This window comes from Pygocentrus nattereri, chromosome 27, assembly GCF_015220715.1.
Source record: "Pygocentrus nattereri isolate fPygNat1 chromosome 27, fPygNat1.pri, whole genome shotgun sequence".
Classification (NCBI taxonomy): Eukaryota; Metazoa; Chordata; class Actinopteri; order Characiformes; family Serrasalmidae; genus Pygocentrus; species Pygocentrus nattereri.
The window spans coordinates 28,145,915-28,170,068 of record NC_051237.1 but is presented as its reverse complement, the minus strand read 5'-3'; the positions used below and the strand labels follow the sequence as shown (position 1 = coordinate 28,170,068).

General features: G+C 44.6%; 1 protein-coding gene across 2 annotated transcripts in view; it reads right to left on the bottom strand.

Annotated features, from left to right (window-relative positions):
- rims3 (regulating synaptic membrane exocytosis 3) overlaps positions 1–13,942 on the bottom strand; it is an 89,201-nt gene extending 75,259 nt beyond the window's left edge. Inside the window, exons 1-2 of one of the 2 annotated variants that reach the window (XM_017687242.2) lie at positions 13,755–13,942; positions 11,788–11,839 (exon numbers count right to left, since the gene is read on the bottom strand). The gene's annotated coding sequence lies outside the window, so the exon portion shown is untranslated. The remainder of the gene's footprint in view (positions 1–11,787; positions 11,840–13,754) is intronic. The other variant, XM_017687241.2, reaches the window with a different exon arrangement.
- Between the last annotated feature and the right edge of the window lie 10,212 nt (positions 13,943–24,154).

The following is a 24,154-nucleotide window of genomic DNA, read 5'->3' as shown; positions in this document are numbered from 1 at the left end:
GAACAACAGATCAAATAAAGTCCAGTTCGGTCAGATTTCACCAACATTTACTGAACATCAGATCAAATAAAGTCCAGTTCGGTCAGATTTCACCAACATTTACTGAACAACAGATCAAATAAAGTCCAGTTCGGTCAGATTTCACCAACATTTACTGAACATCAGATCAAATAAAGTCCAGTTCGGTCAGATTTCAACAACATTTACTGAACATCAGATCAAATAAAGTCCAGTTCGGTCAGATTTCACCAACATTTACTGAACATCAGATCAAATAAAGTCCAGTTCGGTCAGATTTCACCAACATTTACTGAACAACAGATCAAATAAAGTCCAGTTCGGTCAGATTTCACCAACATTTACTGAACATCAGATCAAATAAAGTCCAGTTCGGTCATATTTCGCCAACATTTACTGACCATCAGATCAAATAAAGTCCAGTTCGGTCAGATTTCAACATTTACTGTCAGTTTCCTCTTTTTAGATCACGTCATGTGGAATAACTTCCCTCTGACTCACTTTCTTCTCTGACTGCTGTTTCTCTCCTCGTCCCTCCCCTGTGTGGCGTCCAGCCTCAGTGCTCATCATAATGGACAGATCTGATTGGCTGAGTAGTGTCATGTGTGATATTTGAGTTTCCCGGGCGCTGAAGCCATACCATAATGACTAGAAATCATACACTGATTAAAATAGCACCACACCGTCGAAAATGAAATAATTCTCCATGGTTTGTGAATTACACATCCAGGTCCAGATAGGACAGCGTCTGGGTCCGGACTCAGACCACGGTCTGCTTATTAGGGACCTCTGTATCAGATGGTAAGTGAACAGTCAGTTGTAGTAGTCAATGAAGGAAAATGGGCAGGCGTGAAGACCTGATCGATGTTGACGGGGCAAAATCATTAAGGCCAGATGACTGAGTTGGAGCATCTCTGAAATGGAACCATGGTAGGTGCTGACCATGGTCAGCAGTGGTGAGCACCTACCAACAGTAGTCTGAGGAGGAACAAACCACAAAATTACTTGCATAGACCACTTTAGATGCTTTGCAGAAGTTTCATTTAACTACATATCTACTAAATTGACCATCCCTTTCTAAATCTGCTCTAATCCTAATCCTAACCATAACCTCAACACAAAACCTAAACCCAACCCCCACCCTGGTCCTAGCCCTAACCCTGATCCAAATCTTGCCCCTAACCCCACCTCTGTTTAGAGTTTCAACAGATTTGTTAACAATTTGAACATCTGTAGAGAATCTATAGGGAACTATAGCAGACTATCCAAATAAAGCAAGGCTACCCTCATCAGAGAAAGCCACAGAAATGTTGGTAACACTTTAATGTAGGGTTCTGTTCATAAGGCTATATGACACTTACATAAGCTTGTCATGACAACTGACATAACCGTACATAAAGGTTTATAAAATGCAAATTTCAATAGGTGTCATCTGTCATAAAGGCTGCTTGGTAACACTTTACTGTAGGGTACTGTTCACAAGGCTACATGACACCTGCATAAGCTTGTTAAGACAACTGGCATAACTGTACATAACTGTTATAAATGCTTATTCCAGCAGGCAGACTTGCTATAAATTTAGCAATTTAGATCAAAGTTAGCTAAAGTAGCCTTTATGACACATGACGCCTGCTGGAATAAGCATTTTTAAACATTTATATAGGGTTATGTCAGTTGTCATGACAAGCTTATGTAAGTGTCATACAGCCGTATGAACAGAAGCGTATGGTGAAGTGTTACCTCCTTTAGATGACTTTGAACAAAACTGAAAGATGTAACCTTTATAGCAAGTCTGCCTGCTGCAATGCTGACAATCAGGACTAGTTTACAGCAGCTTTGAGTTGAAGAGTTTCTTTCTTTCAGGCGTCTAATCGAATGTTTAACCCGTTTCCCTCAGCAGTGAGTTTATCACAATATACATTAGAATAAAGTCGTATTCATAATTCAGATAAACAGAAAAACTATAAACAGTAACAAGAATTTCTCGGGTCCATTTTTTTCCTGGACACCTTCACAGCCGCCACAGAGACTCGTTAATATCATCAATGACATCATGAGCTCAATTTACTGAGCACTGATTGGTCAAACCAGGAGCTGCTTTATAACTACATATAATACTGGACTTCCTCGAGGAGGAGCGGCTTGGAGATGGTGAAACACACACACACACATCCAGAACATCACTGTTTTTATACAAATAAATAATAAAAAATGTATATAAAGTTTGTTTATTCAAATATTAACATGTTTCTGTGCAGATAAACACAAACTACACAAATAAACAGATTTTGAAAATGTGGCTTGGGTGCCTCGGACTTTCGCGCAGTTCTGTACATCATATAAGAGAGCGCAACATAAAAGCAGTGACTCACTGTTTTCGAGCTAAAAGTTATAAGATGAAATAGAATGTGGGCGGTCTGCTATGGGCAGTCGTGGGCTGGAGGTTAGGGAGCTGGCCCTGTGACCGGAAGGTCGCTGGTTTGATCCCCAGAGCCGACAATTCATGACTGAGGTGTCCTTGAGCAAGACACCTGACCCCCAACTGCTCCCCGGGCGCTGCGGACAGGGCTGCCCACCGCTGCGGGCAAGCGTGCTCACTGCCCCCTAGTGTGTATGTGGTGTTTTACTTCTTGGATGGGTTAAATGCAGAGGTGAAATTTCCCCGTTGTGGGACTGATAAGGGTCTGTTAATTTAATCTAATCTTAACAGGGTTATAATTTTTCCACTTATCATTAGATTGGCTGTAGATTCAAAGCCATGTCACATACTGTGGACTACAGATATGTTACCTGAGTATGGGTTTAATACAACACAATAACAGTAAGACACTGGGTGACCCTTCATTCCCTGGATGGGTTCAACTTTTTTTCAAATTCTAATTTGACTAAAGTGTCCATCCTTACCTCACACTGAGCGGAGGTCTTCTGTATCTCTAACAGCCTTGAATATGGGGTTTCTGACACTACGACACACTGTTATCTATATTCATTCATTCATTCATCCATTCATAACTGCTTGATCAAGATAGGGTCACAGGACCGCTTGACCAAGATAGGGTCACAGGACTGCTTGATCAAGATAGGGTCACAGGACCATTTGGGAGAGCAGAGAATCCCAGAAGACCCTGTCCCTTGCAACTTCCTCTATCTAGTCCCAAGCCGCTCCCAGGCCAACTTGGAGATGTAATCCCTCCAGCAGGTTCTAGGACGACCTCGGGGTCTCATCCCTGTTAGCTGTGCCCCACCAAGAGACGTCCAGGGGGCATCCTGATCAGACGCCCGAACCACCTCACCTGGCTTCTCTCAATGTGGAGGAGTAGAAGCTCTACTCTCAGCTCCTCCCGGATGCCAAGCGTCTGTTTTCTGAGATGACACTGCACTGGCAGGCGTGCTTGTCTCACAGCTGGGGGACCTTGTATCTGAATCCATCCTTACCAACCGTTCTCCCTGCAGCTGGACACAGGCCCTCCGCAGGACTGACCAGACCACACAGCCGGCTCAGCCTTTATTTGAAGCTGCAGAACACTCATTTGCAAGGAATCAGAGAAATAATGGCCTTAAAACAGGAATAAAATATTAAATAAAAACACAGTAATGAGACTGCGAATATGCAAATAAAAGCAATACATATTAGCATTTACAAACTGTGAAATTGGTCGAGTGCATTTTTCAAGGTCAGTGCAGACAAATAGCAGGTGAATAACAGGCGAACAGCAGGGTGCACACAGGCGATGAACTGCAGCAGGGTGTTGGGCGTCTGTCGCCTCTTGAGTGCGATAAATTGCATTAACACGCTGATAGAGACAGAATCTCTGTTCACACACTGAAACATGACGCCACTACATTACAGTCTTGTCATGGCCTTCATTAATCTCTGTTCCACCAACACACAAAACAGCTGACCACAGCAGTGGGCAGTATACCAGTTAATCCACTGCGTAACGATTCATCAGAACGCAGGCAACAGTCCAACAGGGCAAAGTCAAAATCAAAACAACGGTCAAAAACGAACAGAAAACACCCGGAAAAAATGCTCGGGGTGTTCGTGGAGAAGAGCTAAACTAAAGCCCGGGCTTAAACACTATCCTGACTAAGGGCTATAAACACAGGTGCAAGCAGGTGGGATTCAGGTGAGCACGACCTCTGATAGGAGCTCGTGATCTCCTCAGAGGCCATGCGATTCTCCACAGTATTGTGGATAATGAAGTTTTCCGAGTCGGAGGGAAATTGTGTCGTCACATGATCTTCCTGAGGTTTCTGGGAAATGAAGTTCAGGTGGTCTTGTGACAGGGGTCGATGCGTGACACACTGCAGGTGTCAGAAGGCAACTACACTGTATTCATTTCACTGTATTTGCTGTCCTGCAGAATTAAACGTTGTTTTCTCTCTAATGCAAGTTGATGCAGTCAACTTGGGCTTTACTGATGAGGTGTCCACCGACGCTCATAAATCAGAAGAACCCCAGTCGTTTACAGTCGCTGTGAAGCATTTTTCAGCACCTACTTGACTTTCCACACTTAAGCACATCAGCTCATTTTACACCCAGAATGCCCTACAGCTACAGAAACACAGCGAAGCATCCACCAAAACATCCACTCTGGTGTTCTTACAGTCAATCACCTGTTGGCACTGAGGGAGATCTAATGTATACACACCGGTCAGGCCTAACATCCTGACCACCTCCTCGTTTCTGCGCTCACTGTCCACTCTATCAGCTCCACTGACCGTATAGCTGCACTCTGTAGTTCTACAGTTACAGACTGTAGTCCATCTGTTTCTCTGATACTCTGTTACCCTGTTCTTCAGTGGTCAGGACCCCCATGGACCCTCACAGAGCAGGTACTGTTTGGGTGGTGGATCATTCTCAGCACTGCAGTAACACTGACGTGATGGTGGTGTGTTAGTGTGTTGTGCTGGTCTGAGTGGATCAGACACAGCAGTGCTGCTGGAGGTTTTAAACACTGTGTCCACTCACTGTCCACTCTATTAGACACTCCTACCTCGTCGGTCCACCTTGTAGATGTAAAGTCAGAGACGACAGCTCATCTGCTGCTGCACAGTTTGTGTTGGTCATCCTCTGGTCCTCCATCAGTGGAGACAGGACGCTGCCCACAGGACGCTGTTGGCTGGATATTTTTGGTTGGTGGACTATTCTCAGTCCAGCAGCGACACTGAGGCGTTTAAACTCCAGCAGCACTGCTGTGTCTGATCCACTCAGACCAGCACAACACACACGAACACGTCAGTGCTGTCAGCTCACTGCTCTGCTGCTCTGCTATGACAGAGTGGAGAGAAAGCCCTGACCAGCCTGCCGTGTTCTCCACTGACCGCACTCAGTGCATGAAATCACAGGCAGCATGCCGGACTGAACAGGACATAAAGTGCAGCACCTGCTCATGATGCTGGAAAAGCGTCTCGCAGTGCCGTTTGGTGGTCAGCATTTTGGTGGAGTACTGACTGGCGGCCTGAAATGGAAGAGCATTCTCACTGAGTTCTCAGTAAAGACCCAGCACAGTTCCTTCTCTTCCTGTCGCAAATTAGGATTTCTGCCAACTGTTTCACGACCTTCCAAAATTTTCACCAAATCAGCACTAAAACAAATATTTTAACCTTCACACTTTCTGCTACTGAGGTGCTGCTGTGAAGTCCTATAACGGGTTTGAAAGCGCTCCAAAATAACAGCGGTGTTAAAATGTTTAACGCTGTTCTGTACTCAGGAAATAAATGCATTCCTCTGTGTTAAAAAAGTTTAAGCATTTACAAACTATGGTTTTGTGCTTTGCCAGGTGTTAAAAAGGCCGTGAGAAAAGAGAATCCTTTCTTATTCTTCCTTTTGATTGATACCGTGGGTTCATAATTCATTTAACATACATTTTCCAACCCCTCTTCATCTAATAGGATCAAACAGGGTGTTTATGTTACTGTGCCTTTAAGACTGATATGAGCGCTTTATTGTCTCTAAAATAGTCCCTATAACCTCTGTGTGAGTGGGCGGAGCTAAACGTCTGTAGATTGATTAGGTGTATATACGTATAATAATGTGTTGGTTTGCATGACATCACATAAACAGTGAATTCAAAACAAGCTGTTTTTTACAGGTTAGGTCTATATATGGACTGTATGGAGTGAGGAGTCAACTGCATGTCTTAAAACTTTGGTAATACGCTTCACATACTTCACCAAATCTTTCATTAAAAAAAAAAGTGAGAAAAATTCGGTTTTCCATGATATGGCCCTTTAAAACATTTAAAGCCTTATGTATTATCTTGGCAGTGGCAATTACACAAATAGTCCTAATCTGGCCAAATCATTATTTGACTCATGTCACTATTTCATTCTGACAGCAGGGAATAACGTGATGGGTCATGTCGTGACTCAGCTACAGTTCCTTCCCTCCACTGTAACTCCTTTAAAAGGTGTTAAATCCGCAGCTCACTGACTTCGAGAGAGTCCACTGTTAAATTGAGCACAGGACTGTATCACAGCCAGTCGAGGAGACGTTTCCGTCAAAGTCATTCTAAAGAGGTCATTTCATTCATCTTATCCCCGTCACTGTCAAATGAAGGATAGGGAAAGTGTGCAGTCAGCACAGGCCAAATTAAGACGTCTGCATGAGAGGAACTGGGTTAACAGGGCAGTGACAAATGGCCTGGCCCGCTTTCTCCAGTGACTAATGGAGACCCTTTCACCTCCCCCGGATTTAGGTCGGTCCGCTGGGGAACAGGAGGCTGATGGAGCAACTTCATTCACCGCTGAACTACTTCTGAGAGACGACGCCTCCTGCACAGCAGTGATGAGTCGCTCTTTTTCAGCAAATAATCTCTCTGAACAAAAAAAAAGAACGGATTCACCTCCTTCAGGGATTCTTCCTGCTCAGCTCAACTCTCTGCGATAGCCAGTGCAGTAACAATTTGCATGGACCAATAACAATTTTCTGTAGGATTAAAAAAAGTTTTAAAATGATTATAAAACACAGCTCTGGTCTGATTCCCAGTCCTAGTTACTGAAATGATTCCCAGTCCTAGTTACTGATATGACTCCCAATACCAATCACTGAAATGATTCCCAGTCCTAGTTACTGATATGACTCCCAATACCAATCACTGAAATGATTCCCAGTCCTAGTTACTGATATGACTCCCAATACCAATCACTGAAATGATTCCCAGTCCTAGTCACTGAAATGATTCCCAGTCCTAGTCACTGAAATGATTCTCAGTCCTAGTCACTGATATGAATCCCAATACCAGACACCGAAATGTTTCCCAATTCTAGTCGGTGAAATCATTCCCAGTCCTAATCACTAAAATGATTCCCAGTCCTACTCACTGACATGATCCCTTATCCTACTCACTGATATAATTCCCAGTCCTAGTCACCGATAAGACTCCCAATACTGAACACTGAAATGATTCCCAATCCTACTCAATGATATGATTTGCAATCCTAGTCAATGAAGTGATTCCCAATCCTACTCGCTGACATGATTCCCAATATTGGTCACTGAAATGATTCCCAATCCTAGTCACTGATATAATTCCCAGTACCTGTCACTGAAATGATTCTCAAGCCTAGATATTTAAGTGATTCCTATTCCTAGGCACTGATATAATTCTCATTTACAGTCCCTACAGTGTTCCCGAATTCAAGTTACTAAAGTGACTTGCTTTTTCCGAATTGTTCTCAGATGTTTTCTTAACGTTTTCAGTGAACAATTTATTTACAAAAGCATCTTTGAAAGTAACTCTAACTGCCCACCAGCATTACACGTCAGCAGTGAGACAGTTTGGCTTTATGTAGCAGGGGTCAGCGGATGTTCAGAGGGGTCAGGCACAGCCAGCCTCTCCTGCCCTGACAGTGTTACTGTAAGAAAACAGCACACACTTTACCACAGGCCGCTTGACCCAGTTTTCCAAGTAGTTGTCCATGCCTAGTGGACATGGCTCGCAGCATGTGACCTTGTTTTTGTGAATTTTTGCGGTCTGTATGAAGGCGCTCCGAGCAGCATCGCGCAGGAGACCCCTTTGATCGGCCTCTCCGGACAATTGTTCTCCTCTCACCTCCACTTACTACCTTGGCCACACACGCACAAGCCCAAAGCAAACTCATTACTCTGATAAAACCCCGGCGCAGGTTATTTTCATTTGATTTTCATTTCAAAGGAGCATGAGAGCGGGCCTTATGATTATTATCACTCAGAGAGGCAGAGCGATTCACAACACAGAGGCCCACCACTCCAACCCGAAAGCACTTCAGCTCAATCTAAACCATATCAACGAGGAGAGCAGATCAAAGGACAGCACAGAGAGAAAGAGCGAGGCAGATGGCGACATCTCCATTCCTTCTGCATCTTTTCATAATCTCTATACTTTCTGTGCTTTGCTTTCTAATTTCAATTTTTTTTTAAATATCAATAATACATTTTATTGTTGTTTTCTATTGTTGTCATTATTGCTTCTCCTTATTATTATTAATACCATTTCAAGCAGGCTATTTACCCCTGTGCAAAAAGGAGTTCTATATACTACCAAGAAAAGGTTCTTTGACTTGTAACAACAGTCCCTTGACTACAGTGAAGCATGGTGGTGGTAGCATCATGGTCTGGAGCTTCATGAGTGCTGCCGGCACTGTGGAGCTGCGGTTCATTGAAAGAAACATGAATTCCACCCTGTACTGTGACCTTCTGAAGCAGATCATGATCCCCTCCCTTTGGAAACTGCTGCATGGCAGTTTTCCAACTCGATAACGACCCCAAACACACCTCCAAGATGACCACTGCCTTGCTGATGTTGATGAACTGACCAAGTGTGTCTCCAGACCTCAACCTAGTTGAGCACCTGTGGGGCTTCCTCAAGCAGAAAGAAGAGGAGCGCAAGGTGTCTAACATCATCATGGAGGAGTGGAAGAGGATTCCAGTAGCAGCCTGTGCAGCTCTGGTGAATTCCCTGCCCAAGAGGGTTCAGGCAGTGCTGGATAATAATGTTGGTCACACTAAATATTGACACTGAGCACAATCTGGACACGTCCACTGTGAGGTGGACTCACTTGTGCTGCCAGCTATTTAGACATTAATGTCTGTGTGTTGTTCTTTTCAGAGAACTGGCTCACAGTCTCTGCTGTAATTCATCCCAAAGGTGTTCTGTTGGGTTGAGGTCAGGACTCAATTTCTTCCACACCAAACTGGCTCATCCACGTCTTTATGGACCTGCTTTGTACACTGGTGGGCAGTCATGTTGGAACAGGAAGGGGCCGTCCCCAAACTGTTCCCACAAAGTTGGGAGTGTGAAATTGTCCAAAATCTCTTGGTGCTGAAGCTTTAAGAGTTCCTTTCACTGGAACTAAGGGGCCGAGCCCAATTCCTGAAAAACAACCCCACACCATGATCCCCCCTCCACCAAACTTTACACTCGGCACAATGCAGTCAGACAAGTACCGTCTCCTGGCAACCGCCAAACCCAGACTCGTCCATCGGATTTCCAGATGGAGAAGCGTGATTGGTCACTCCAGAGAACACGTCTCCACTGCTCTAGAGTCCAGTGGCGGCGCTTTACTCCACTGCATTCCACACTTTGCATTGCGCTTGGTGATGTAAGGCTTGGATGCAGCTGCTCGGCCATGGAAACCCATTCCATGAAGCTCTCTACGCTGTTCTTGAGCTGATCTGAAGGCCACATGAAGTTTGGAGGTCTGTAGTGATTGACTCTGCAGAAAGTCGGTGACCTCTGCACACTATGCCCCTCAGCATCCGCTGACCGCTCTGTCATTTTACGTGGCCGACCACTTCGTGGCTGAGTTGCTGTCGTTCCCAATCGCTTCCACTTTGTTATAATCCCACTGACAGTGGACTGTGGAATATTTAGTAGTGAGGAAATTTCCCGACTGGACTTGCTGCACAGGTGGCGTCCGATCACGGTACCACGCTGGAATTCTCTGAGCTCCTGAGAGCGACCCATTCTTTCACTAATATCTGTAGAAGCAGTCTGCAGGCCGAGGGGCTCGGCTTTACACACCTGTGGCCACGGAAGTGACTGGAACACCTGAACTCAGTTATTTAGATGGGGGAGTGAAAACTTTTGGAAATATAGTGTATCTGCCATCATCATCATTCCATATAAAGCTCAGAAGACTCGTGTAGGTTCACTGGAGTTTTGGATATTAAAAAAATTGGCTATATTTGTGTTGTAGTCATGGCGACCCCTGGTTCCTATCACCACCACTGTAAAGAAATCTGAGTAACTTTCTCGAAAATGAACCATCTCACATCAAACCACTCGGAATGACTTCGTTTACATCTCGTGATTGAATTATGAAAAACTTTTTAAAAAGTGGCAGAATTTCACTCTAAAATAGTGTTTCAATAGTATAGTTTCAATAGGAACGTGCCTTGCCTCTTCTCCCTCGGCCTTAGGTTATCTGGTTAACAGAGAAAAATGCCCCCCAGGAAAACAACACTAGGCAGATGTAACATAATCAAAAAGACAGATGCTGAAAGTATCTACCAGCCATGGAATCTGATTGTACCCATGCAAAGGTAAGAGGTAAAGGTCAGAATTTCTGGACACAGTTTGAATTAAATCACAGCACCTATTTAGAAATCTATGTTCAGAAGAGAACAGTGACGCTCAAGGCTAACTACATTTCCCAGCGCTGATCAGTTTAAGTCTCAGGCAGGGTCACCATCGCCCTGACAGCTGGGTGGAGACGAAATGTGGAGGAGACGCCCTGGCCTTTCCTCAGGGATCACACTGATTGCATTTGTCTGCTCACTAACACTTGTAGGAGTCTCTCCAGTTCTGTTAAATATTTCAGCAAAACAGCATCAGCTTCTCGGAGCGCGTGGGCCGAGCCTTTCATGGTCAACGCAGGCGAGGAAATACGTGTGACCAGCAAAATAAATTCCTCACTTTCAGTCTTTTTCTGCGTACTCTGCGCTTCAGTATGTGGGGTGTTTGTCTGTGTTTTGATATTTACTCTTGAAAGACCTCTGGCCTTGCAAGTTGACTCACCACAGCATTTAGAGCAAGTTGGGCCTTTAGATCACCAAACTATGACTCAAAGTGTGAATATTAATGAAAATGACCAGGGAGACCAACACTGCCATGATTTCTGCTGTTAATATTAAAGCTGCACTATGTAAGTTTTTCAATCCTCTGCTGAAAATGACGGCGGCACAGTGGCGCAGCGGGTAGCACTGCTGCCTCACAGCAAGCAGGGTTCAGTTCCCCGGCCGGGAGACCAGGGTCCTTCCTGTGTGGAGTCTGCATGTTCTCCCCGTGTCTTCGTGGGTTTCCTCCCACAGCCCAAAGACATGCAGTCAGGCCAATTGGACATGCTACAATTACCCTTAGAAGTGATTGCATATTGGTGTGGATGTATACATCTGTCTACCTTGCAACTGACTGGCCACTGCTGTCACAATAAGAGTCCTGTATAAGTTACTTATGATTATAATTATTATTAGTAGTAGTGGTAGTACTAACTGTAGTAGGCTGGTAAAACTAAAAATAGGCCTGTGACAGGTGGAACTGCAGGATAAAAAAGTTAATATCCCACCTGGCCAGCTACATTAATGGACATTACAGGCGTAAATCACACAGGATTGTCCAAATCATATTTCTTGGAGATGAACACTAATCCAGCACTTATTGAAATGTTTTTAATTGCACTTTTCCAGAGTCTTAATTCTGTATCTTGTATCTTTCCTTCTAGGTATCAGGACTGGCTTTCGTTTCTGGCCGTGTCTGAGCTCTTGGACTCATTTTGACCTACCTGTACAGGCTAGGATCTCTGAGTGGACAACAAAGCAGTTGTGTAAGTCCCTCTGGAAAAAATAATAAACATGAATGTGTTGACAGAGGACTTTCTAACAAACATTAACCAAGATGTAGTTAAATGAGTGCCTATATTATTTAAAATAAAATTAAAAACTGTGGGATTTTCAGAAAAGACCCCCCTGGCTAATTTGAGTTTGAGACCCCTGCTTTAAAGCCAGAGAGCACACAGCTTCTGCATCGGCTATAAACAGCGCAGAGCCGTCCGGCCTTTAGGCAGCCGATTCATAAGACGCTGCCTGACCCGAAGGCTCTCTTGCCCCATTAAACCTCCAGTCGCCTTTGACCCACCATCAGCACGTCAACTGCCAAGTGTCTGGCGGCGGCGATCTGCTCCATAAAGTCCGCTCTTTCATTTCCCTTCCACAGCTTTCAGAAAAAGGACCACACAGCTACAGAAGCGAAGGGTGCGAAAGAGAAGAGAGCAGCGTTTTAACACCGCCAGCGTCCTGATGAGCTTCAGACTGCACTAAAGCTTCCACAGCATCTCACTAAAACACAGCCTTCTGGAGGCTGAAGTGCAGGTAAAGGAACTTCAGACAGCTTTCTCTCTTGGGGGGCTCGTATCGTCACTGTCACAACAAAACCCACTCCTACCGTTTTTCATTTCTTTTACATGACGTAATGTCTGCTGCTCACATCGTGTCATAATGCCATGATAGACGGACCAATAAAAACAGTCAAAATTACTTAGAAAAAGCTTATATTTATGGAGGTTAGGGAACCAGCCTTGTGCCCGGAAGGTCGCCGGTTTGACCCCCAGAGCCGACAGCTTGTGACTGAGGTGCTCTTGAGCAAGACACCTAACCCCCAAGTGCTCCCTGGATGCTACGAACAGGGCTGCCCGCCGCTCTGGCCGAGTGCTCACTGCCCCCTAGTGTGTATGTGGTGTTTCACTGCACAGACGGGTCAAATGCGGAGGTGAAACGTCCCAACTGTGGGACTAATAAGGGTCTTAATTAAAACATACCAGCTGCAAAAACAGCCCACTGTTTTTGTGACGTCACACACATCAACGTATTAACAGTATCCACCTGTTCAGCCTGCAGTAGTTTAGCCCCGCCCTCTCCCAATGAAGTTATAAGGAGTGTTTCTAAGAGATAAAGAGATGAAAAGAGGCTGGGAAATGGTCATGCGCCTGTTTTTGGCACCCGAACTTTATAAGACAACATGAAATACACAAAGCGTGTGGCATGCTGGGCCTGTTAACTCAGACGCTGTGAAGTCTGAGGTCTTTAGGTTTTCACTGGAGCTCAAGTTAAACGAAAGCTCACCTTTCACCAGCTATCACTGTGGGAACGGTCACATAGCCTAAAATACTAGTGACCAGCTCCAAGCCTGAATACTGAACTACTTTTTCAGATAACAGTGTCATCCCGTTTGACGTAGAGCTGAACTGTTGCTTTGAAGAGCAGGCTGAGGTGATGACACTCCTGTCCAGCCCTGATCACAGAACAATGCGCTGCTGCATATACTCAGAGAAATAAAGGTAAAGAGGCAGTCAACGCTGAGAAAGCTCCCTTCCTGAACCAGCTACTGCCAGCCCACCTACATTCACCACACGGCTTGACCGCACGATCAGTGACCAGGCTGAATATGAACCAGAGCCCCCTCGTACATTTCATGTTAGACTGCACCAGATCTAATGAAGGCAGTTCAGCAGCACAGAGGCAGAAAGTCTGAGGCAGACGCGGGGAGGAATTCGAGATGAGAGGTGTGGAAAAACACCAAGCCTGCACCCCAGATTGCTGGGCATCACTGAAGCAGCCCAACAGCAAACCCAGGCTCTCCGGTTCACTGCAGCCCAGCCAGTGACCGGCGACCAGTGACAGCGCAGTGAAACAGGACGCAGCGAAACGAGCCTGATGCAGAACCGGGGTGGAGGTAAAAGACGTGCGTACTGACCGGTGAACGGGAGGCTGAGGATGAGGCACGGAATGGCTGGGAGTGGTCAGATGAAGCTGCGCGTGAGCCGTATCGTTGGGCTGGTCATTATTTTGTTCTCTTATCGTGGTCGTCGTTCTGCTGCTCTGGAGCTCCTGCGTGGTGAACGGTCCGCTCAGCTGCATCCACCGCGGAGAGCAGCGCACACACCGCCAAGGTGCTTTGATCCACCCCTATTCCGACAGGCCACGCCTGCGCGCGCTGCGATTGGCTAGTAGATGATATGTATGCGCAGTCCGCCGTTCTAGAGCGCCAATCCTATCGAAGAGGGCGGGGCATGAGCTACCAGCCAATTACAAGCTTAGGGAAAGGAGGTTCTGTAGCCAGTCCTGGTACATAGGGGGCGTGGCCGCTTGGAAAAGAAGTCGGGGAAACAAACATGAGCGCAGGGGGCGGGGCTTGTTATGGGGTGGGGAAAATAATAAGAACTATTAGCCAATCACAACACAGGAGATGGAGACATCAGAAGTCAGTCGAATAAGAGGGCGTGGTTTATTGAAAAATAGGTGGGAGGGAAAAAAGCAGGAGATGGTACATGCTGTAGCCAATCCTAGCATTGGGGGTGTGGCCTGCTGGATTATAAGTGTAGAAATAAACTGATGGAAGAGAAGACAGGGATATTAAGAGCCACTCCTAGGAAGGGGGCGTGGTTTGTTTGAATACTGGTGGTGGGGGGGGGGGGGTATGAAACACTAGCCAATCACAGCACAGAGGACAGAGATTTTAGAGGTGAGTCCTAGAATGGGGCGTGGTTTGCTGGAATGTAGGTAGGGAAAAAAGTAGGAAATACTAGCCAATCACAGTAGAGCAGATGGTGCATGTAGTGGCGAAGGGGGCGGGGCTTGTTATGGGGTGGGGAAAATAATAAGAACTTTTAGCCAATCACAATGCAGGAGATGGAGACATCAGAAGTCAGTCATAGAATAGGGGGCGTGGTTTATTGGAATATTGGTGGGAGGAAAAAGCAGGACATGGTGCATGCTGTAGCCAATCCTAGCACCAGGGGCGGGGCTTGGTGAGAAAACGGGTGGGTGAAAGTGTAGTTTCAACCCCACCCACCTCCATCTCCATGGTTACACACCTGACCCAGTTAGTCCCAGCAGTGAAGCTGCAGATCATAAGACACTTAATAAAGTTAAAGCCACTGATCCATATTTTCAAGTTCATTTAGACTGAGAGTCCAGTTCTGGTTCTGGACAGCTGTAGTCCAGCACAGTTCGGTGATTTCCCCGCTGTGATGGACCCAATTAATCAATCAATTAACAAGTGGGTTTCAAAGCTCTGTTCGATACCAAAACAAGAACTGGTTTGTTTTTCAGAAGCTGTATAAATAAACAATGTGAGGCTGAAGCTCTTTGGTGATCTGATCACAGGTTGGACCCACAGGCCCACACTATTATTATTATTATTATTATTATTATTATTATTATTATTAATTAATTATTATTAATTTGGCTCTTGACAACCATAACAGTGTTTCTTCAGGATGTCCCGTCCTTTTTTTTTTTCGTTCTTCAAGCTTATTAATGTCTCATTTTGGCTCCTCTGATTGTCTCCATCCATCTTGCTGCTGGTCATCAACATCGTCTTTAACCTTCGGCTGTTCCAAGCATGACTGTCTTTTCCAGGGAACGAGTTCCTCTCATTACATGTCCGAAATACGAGCCTCAGTTATGTTCTCTGTGCTTTGAGTGCAAGTTGGGGCTCGATTTGGTCGAGACTCCAGCATCAAAAGTTCGAAGGTGTTGATATTTTTTATTGTCCTGCTTTCATGTCCATGAAAGAAAAGACCACAGAATGGACAATTCTGATCTTTGCTTGACACACCATCATATTCGAAGATCTCCTTCACCGTTGCTCCGCTGAGTGATAATCTGTGACCGCTGCATCCTTAGCTGTTAACGATGGATCCATGTAGATAAAATCTGCCCACCACTTCAGTGTCTTCACATTAGAACCTCCTCTCTCTTGCTGTTGCACAGTTACAGACTGTAGCCCATCTGCTGAGGCACTGCTGTGCTCAGACAGATCACCCACCCAAATAATACCTTGAGAACAGCAGTCCTGCGGTCAGACACTGACCAGTGATGCATCAAGCAGAGGATGGTTAGTAAACTGTGCAGCAACAGACTGCATTTGTAATTGTCATGTTAAATAAAGTGGCCAGTGAGTGGAAGTATAAGGGAGGTGTTTCTAATAAAGTGGCCAGTGAGTGGAAGTATAAGGGAGGTGTTTCTAATAAAGTGGCCAGTGAGTGGAAATATAAGGGAGGTGTTTCTAATAAAGTGGCCAGTGAGTGGAAATATAAGGGAGGTGTTTCTAATAAAGTGGCCAGTGAGTGGAAGTATAAGGGAGGTGTTTCTAATAAAGTGGCCAGTGAGTGGAAATATAAGGGAGGTGTTTCTAATAAAGTGGCCAGTGAGTGGAAATATAAGGGAGGTGTTTCTAATAAAGTGGCCAGTGAGTGGAAGTATAAGGGAGGTGTTTCTAATAAAGTGGCCAGTGAGTGGAAATATGAGGGAGGTGTTTCTAATAAAGTGGCCAGTGAGTGGAAGTATAAGGGAGGTGTTTCTAATAAAGTGGCCAGTGAGTGGAAATATGAGGGAGGTGTTTCTAATAAAGTGGCCAGTGAGTGGAAGTATAAGGTAGGTGTTTCTAATAAAGTGGCCAGTGGGTGGAAGTATAAGGGAGGTGTTTCTAATAAAGTGGCCAGTGAGTGGAAGCACAAGGCGGGTGTTTCTAATAAAGTGGCCAGTGAGTGGAAGCACAAGGCGGGTGTTTCTAATAAAGTGGCCAGTGAGTGGAAGTATAAGGGAGGTGTTTCTAATAAAGTGGCCAGTGAGTGATTCCAGCTCAGGTTCAGCGGTTTGGTAAACGACCTGCTCACATACCTTTAAGCTGAGTAATTATCTGATGGGGTAATGAGAATGAGGGGTGCAGCTCCTATATTTAGGAAGCTACATTTCACCTGCACAGCATAAACCCACTGAACTGATAAATGAGGCGTGAGCTGATCAGTCGGGGGGCCTATAGGGAACGTGAGAGCCGCTCCTGTGACATTGCGGAGTAATGGCTGTGACCGTTATTCATAAAGCAACAAATTTGGCAACACGTCCCTGAAGGATTTCACCAGTGTGCTGTGTGCTGTGTCTAATATTCAGATCAACTCACTAAATATTCACGAAATATGCACAATTCAGAGCCTCAGGGAGCAGAACTGGCCTCCCTGCTCTACACCAACAGCATGCTGAAAGGGGAATGTCTGTATAATTACCCCTCTGTCGCATGACGCTGCCCTGGGGCAACAAACTAATTTACAATAACATTGTACATATTTAAAGACAGTGAGTCAATAAAAAGCATGTATGTGATCATTTAAACCTCTTTTTTAACATTCAGTATAATTTGTTTTGTTATGAAAATTTGCAGAACTATGTTTGTTGCCTAGAGGCAACATGGTGTGACAGTGGAATGGGTTTAGCCAGATGCCACCACGTCAGGGAACACGGCTCTGTACCATTTCTGCCCATCGTCATGCAATGTTACCTCAAGGCTACCTCCAAAAGGCCCCCTGTGAACATCATTACTATTATTGTTATTATTATTATTAGTCAATGTTTTTGAATTGAATAAACATGTTTTAGAAAATAACTAAAGGACGATTTTATGTGGAAGAAAGTGAACTGAGTATTTTTTGCTTGCTCTTGTAACGCATGCCGTAGGGGTTTAATGCTTAATGGTTAAGTCATTCCGAGCGGTTTGGTGTGAAACGCTCTGATCAAGAAAAACCTTTTGGAGTTCGAGCGTTTTCCCCCCAGCATATTCAGAGCTCTTCTGATTGGTCTATCATTTGTAGGCCCACATGCTTCTGTGCTCAGCTGGTAACCTCTCACAGCATCTGAAGTCTCAGAGACACGTCCAGCGAGCTCTTAAGTAATCCTCCAACGTGGCCTGTGTTTGCCAGCGATATTAGTGACTCACAATGCACCCGAAATCCAGGGCACCAAAAGGAGAACTCCACCAAGTTTTCAAAGTTTCTGTATTTCTGCTGAATTGTTAAGATGTAAACGGAGCCGTTCAGAGTAGTTTGGTGTGAAAAGCTCCGTTCTAGAGAACCATCAGAGCTGTTCACAGTGGTGGTGATAGGAACCAGACGTCCACCTCTAAACGCCCCATCACAGAAAGTCCCTACATTAAATGGTTATGAAGACACAGCCTGATGAGTCGCTATGACAAGCAATTTCACAACAAACCCTAAATTCAAGCAACTCATATTTCATATTTCCTATATTTCATATTTCACTTGCTGTGGTGAACAGCTAAAATAATAGCAACACATATTTATGGGCCTGACTGTATCTAGGAGCAACAGTTGAAGTCAAACATACTATAGTTGTTGGACCACCTTTGGGTTGGGGGGGGGGGGGGGGTGGGGCTGGGCAATTCACCAGCTGTCAGAGAAAAACCCAGCATCTCTAAAACGGTCAGTTAACAGGAGGAGGCAAAGCATTCTGACCTTTCGGTGTAGGTTTATGTAAAAAGACTTAACTGGACCGTTTACTGATCCACTTATCATTACCTTGCAAATGGCCAGGAGGAGGGTGGGGGGCATCGATTCACCTACACCCCCATTTCCAAAAAAGATGGGACGCTGTGCAGAATGGAAATAATAACAGGATGCAGTGATGCAGAATCATGTGAACCACATTTTTAAAGGAAAATGCCACTGGCCTGTTGCCAATCAACCACCAGGTGTTTTTTTTAGCATTACACAACTTTAGCAGCCTTTTGTTGCCCTGTCCCAACTTTTTCAGACGGGGGGTGCTGGAGCCTATCCCAGCGGTCATCAGGCAGAAGGCAGGATACACCCTGGACAGGTCACCAGTCCATCACAGGGCAGACAGACAGATACATTCACACTCAGGGGTAATTTACAATGTACCACTTAGCCTGACTGCATGTCTTTGGACTGAGGGGGGAAACCAGAGAAAACCCACGCAGACACAGGGAGAACATGCCAACTCCACACGGAGAGGGCGCCGGTCACCCGGCCGGGGAATCGAACCCTGGCCCTACTTGCTGTAAGGCGACAGCGCTACACACAATTCAAAATGGGCAAACATTTAAAATAAATAACTAAATAAATAAATAAAATTTCTCACTTTCAACATTTGAAATTATCTTTGAAGCATTTTCAATGAAATCTAGGGTTTAAATGATTTGCACATCATTGCACTTTCCTTTTATTTACATTTGGCGCAGTGGAAAATGAGTTATATTTACATACAGTAGCAATGTAACCGCCTACAGCAGCATCGCGCAGCCCCAGCCCTGTAGATCCACCTGATTCAGCTCGGGAAGGATGAGTGGCTAATGAGCACGTAATGACGTGACTCACTGACGATTAGCTAATGATGTGACTCAGGTGCAGGAAAACACGAAGCTCTGCAGAGCGGCTGGCCTTCATCATACAGACCTTCATCATCTTCAGTAGCCTCACTTTCCCGTAATAGCAAGCATCACTTAGACACAATGAAGTTCCTAAATTCCTACCGATCCCCCCAAAGCCCGTCAGCGTGAGCTGTAATACCACTTTTTTCATATGCATTAGCACAGGCAAGTGTACATTGTTGGTGTTAATAATGCACACAGAGCTTTATGGATTAAGAGGATCTGGATGGAGTGACGAGGCCCCAGGAAAAGGATTTCTATTGGATTAGAGGGGCTCTTAACCTTCCTCAGGGCCTTAAAGTGAGACATCCAGCAGCCCCCCCCCCCATGGTTTGTAGTTGCTGCCGAGTCTGAATCATTTTGCTGCACCAAGTCTGTTACACATACAAGGGATTTGCCTTGGTGAGTGCACACACGTCTCTGTGGAGAGGGCAGCTGGTAAGCAAGGGCCAGTCCAGCTCCACTCGGTGCTCAGAAACCTTCTGCACTGCTGGCCACAAAAACAACCCTTATAGACACTGGGTTGCCGCTTTCTTAGAAACACCTACCTCCTAGATTCTCGTATCGACGTTCTTACCAGAAAAGTATTCATACCTTTTCTCATCCTAAAGCTGCACTATGTAAGACTTGGAGACCTCTCTGGTGGTAATTCCATGCAATGTGCAGAAGAACATCTGGTAACGTGGGATGTGCTTCAGACCCCTTCCCCGAGAGGATGAACCTGGCGATTGAAAGAGAATTCAAAGAGAACTCAGCTAAAACTTGGTGAAGGGCTCGTCTTCTGAGGATGTGAGTGGATTATCTGCTGTTCATCAGATCTTCATCAGTATGATAGTTTGCACTTGAGACGTAAACATCGAGCTAGACCTTCTTTTTGAGCCTGTGCATGTGACTGTAATACATGAAAACCCTTTAAATGATTATTTCAGGCTTTTTAATGCGATTCAGAGCAGTTAATACTCCCCATATGTTTTTCTCCTGACTCAGTAACGAGACTTCTGTCACTTTTAACAAACAAACAAACAAAAAACTTACATAGTGCAGCTTAATAAGCTCAAATTTATTCAACTTTTTTTTCCAGATCATCAATTCCTGCATGCTAAATAACATTACTGGGGTGAAATGTTAAAGGACGCAAGTGGAGCCAGACCAACGCTCCTACACAAAAAATAATAATATTTATTATTATTAATATCGCTGCTGTCAGAACAAAACCTCATACGATAAAAATGACTTTAAAGGAGAACCAAAAACATTCTTTACTTTTAATGGAAGTCAATGGAACCAGAATTTCTTCCAAGTCATTTTGGGCCGTTTCTTTTGGTCCAATCATCATGAAATTTCCACACAATCTAAAGAGCAACAGGCGTCTGACTTCTGTGATCTGCATTGTACTTTACATTAACCATGTAGGTCTGCAGTGAGACTCTCACACAATGTATTTCAAATAAAACGATATTATAACTGCATTTTCACAGCGTACCAGTACCTACACACTCGCTTTGTTATGGCGAAGCTTCATTTGCGAATATTTAAAATGAAGATACTGGAATTCAGGTTCAGTATCAAACAGTGAAGACAGGGTTTTAGCTATTTTCATACATTTTGAATATACAGAATATATAGAATATATAGAATGTATTTACACAGATTTATTTTTGCATGGTACAGTTCTGTGTGTAATATTTCTCCATTCACTTGTGAAATAAATGCATTTAAAATATATTCAGTAAATATGGCCATATATTCTTAACACTTTAGTGTTGGGACTGTAGTTTAATATTGACTGCAACGTATCTGAAATGCATTTCAAATATATATATATATATATATATATATATATATATATATATATATATATATATACACACACACACACACACATACATTTTCTAAGCCGCTTCTCACTCAGGGTTGCAGGGGGGTGCTGGAACCTCTCCCAGCGGTCATTGGGTGGAAGGCATTATGTGTGTGTGTGTGTGTGTGTGTGTGTGTGCGTATATATATATATATATATATATATATATATATATATATATATATATGTAATCATTTAAGCACAGTGGCTTTCCTTGGAAAAAGCCTTTTTAAAATATCATTTTAGATGGATTTTGCCTGTAAGTAAGTTTTCCTCTTCAGTGTTTTGGAGATACCCGTTTTCTTTGGGCAGTAAGGATGTGTACATTACATAAACACTGGAAGCACGTTAGATCTATATACAGCATATGACTCATCTGGCAGGAGAGTCCAGCCTTTGATGGGCTTGGAGCAGAACACCTACTGTAGGCCTGTTCCCCAAAATCCCAAGAGAGAGGAAATCAGATTAGGCAGGAAACAGTGACCATCTCCCTCTGGTCTGCTGCCAGTAACAGGCCGTCTGCCCGCCGCCTGCATCGGCTTTGTGTTAGCAGAGCTTCACTGAAGCGTTTTCTAGGACTCAGGAGCCGAGCGAACATATCAGCTTGCATTAAAGTGCCCTAGATGTTGCATTATGAGTCACGAGAAGCACTTTAAAATAAACCTGACGAACGTTGGAGGAGGACTTAAAGGGGAATTCCACCAAATTTTCAAAACTTCTACACACCTCAGAGGGTTTGGTGTGAAATGGTTCAGACGTTTTTACGGTGGTGGTGATGGGAACCAGGCGTCGCCATGACTACAACACAGATACAGACACTTTATTTACCATCCAGTCTATATGGAATGATGATGATGATGATGGGGAAAATGTATCACCAGGAATGGATTAAAAAATACATGCTTTAAGTCAAAACTATCATAAAACAGTGTCTCAGACATCAGGCAGTGACGTAGGGACTTTCTGTGATGGGGCGTTTAGAGGTGGACGTCTGGTTCCTATCACCACCACTGTGAACAGCTCTGATGTTTCTCTAGAACGGAGCTTTTCACACCAAACTACTCTGAACGGCTCCGTTTACATCTTAACAATTCAGCAGAAATACAGAAACTTTGAAAACTTGGTGGAGTTCTCCTTTTGGTGCCCTGGATTTCGGGTGCATTGTGAGTCACTAATATCGCTGGCAAACACAGGCCACGTTGGAGGATTACTTAAGAGCTCGCTGGACGCGTCTCTGAGACTTCAGATGCTGTGAGATGTTACCAGCTGAGCACAGAAGCATGTGGGCCTACAAATGATAGACCAATCAGAAGAGCTCTGAATATGCTGGGGGGAAAACGCTCGAACTCAAAGTGCCTGGATTCACTGGCAAAAATAAACCGTACGCTCCCACTAGATACCCGGGACACGCCGTATTGTTTTATAACAGACCCCGTGTGAAAATGAGTTATTAATATCCAGAAACGACGCAGGCTGTCGTGGAGTCTCTCCTCCAGGGACAAACCCCTGATTAGCTGCAGTTCGTGCTGAAGTTCATCGAGAACGTCAGCTTCTTTCTTGAATATTTAACCGATTCCTTCGGCAGAAATCTCAAACCCGAGCGAACAGGGCTTTTTTGGGCTCTGTGGGAGGCAGCTGTGTGCTGCATGTGCAGTGGCTGTATCTTCTCATGGATTCCCAGCTCCTGAAATAATTGCTGCTCCCATTGTTTTTCCTGTTCTGCTCCCTGAAAGCATTTCGCATTCAGTGAAAATTGCAGTGCTCTGCAAAGGCCCCGGTTACTGGCTAATCTGGTTACATGGCTCAGATAAATAGCCCAGATTGTGCATCATTTAGGAGAAGGAGGTGGTAGAGGATACTGGCAGTAATAACCAGAAGATGGAAGAGAATCCGCAGCGTGAAATGACAGCTAACATCTTCACTACGGCAGTTTGCACCCTTCACAAAGCCACTAGCACTCGCTGGCACTCTCAAGTCCTTTACATGTGACAGTAACTTCATTTTTCCCCAGCTGTCATCACTTCTGCTGCTTTCCTTGCCGGAGCAAATGGGCATTATTGAGACCAACTGTAGCTCGCAGGCCTCATGTCAGCTGAATTTCTATTCAGTTCTATTTCAGCAGCAGAACTCCTGACACAGCAGTATAAATGCCTCCAGTCAGCCAAACAATCAGGGCCCACAGTATATGATCAATAATCTGATTGACAGAGGAGTAGCCCTTGGACAGTAGCGCCTCAATGTAAACAAATTCAATCTACAGAGCAGGACTCTGCTGTTCTTGCTCCAGCCTGGACTTGATATGGTGGCGCCCTCTGCTGCTCACTCCTCACTACTACAGGCGCACTGTACTGGAGACTTGAAGGCTCAGCGAGTGATCCTGGCAAAGCAGAGCCTATTCCAAAATACTTTCACCGAGATGTTTTAAAGGCCTCATACCCTATTTTATTTTCTTGATGTCCTGTTATAACATTATAACATGGATGGGTTAAATGCAGAGGTGAAATGCCCCTGTTGTGGGACTAATACAGTACTGGACAGTAACTGAGTAACTGAGTACCTGAGTATCTGAGTAACTGAGTAAATGTAATTAGTTTCTGTACTTTAGTATTTTTGGTGTATCTGTACTGAAGTTTCTCCGTTCTGGACTTTTTCCTTTCACTCCACTACATTTCAGAATCTAATATCCGACTTTTTCCTCCTACATTTTGAGAAATCTGTGGTTCCTTTTGGTTTCTGTGTGTATAAAAACGTAACATGTCAAAACGAAAGAAGCGCAAAGCCAGAGCACCAATCAGGGCCCAGCGGTCACTTTGTTTAGAGCTGGTTTTGACCTGTTGGTCATACCGACCCAGTGCAGCACGCGGTTCAACGTCAGCGCAGCAGCGTAAAACTTTGGGAGAGTCTGTTCAACATAAATGATGAACTAACCTAACTTTGTGTAAATAGAGCTCAATATAGAAATATGTCCACATATGCAGTCGAGACTGACGCGGCTTTTTTCTGAATTTCTACAAACACCATTTCATTTTATAGTAAATGAGTTTGGGCTGGT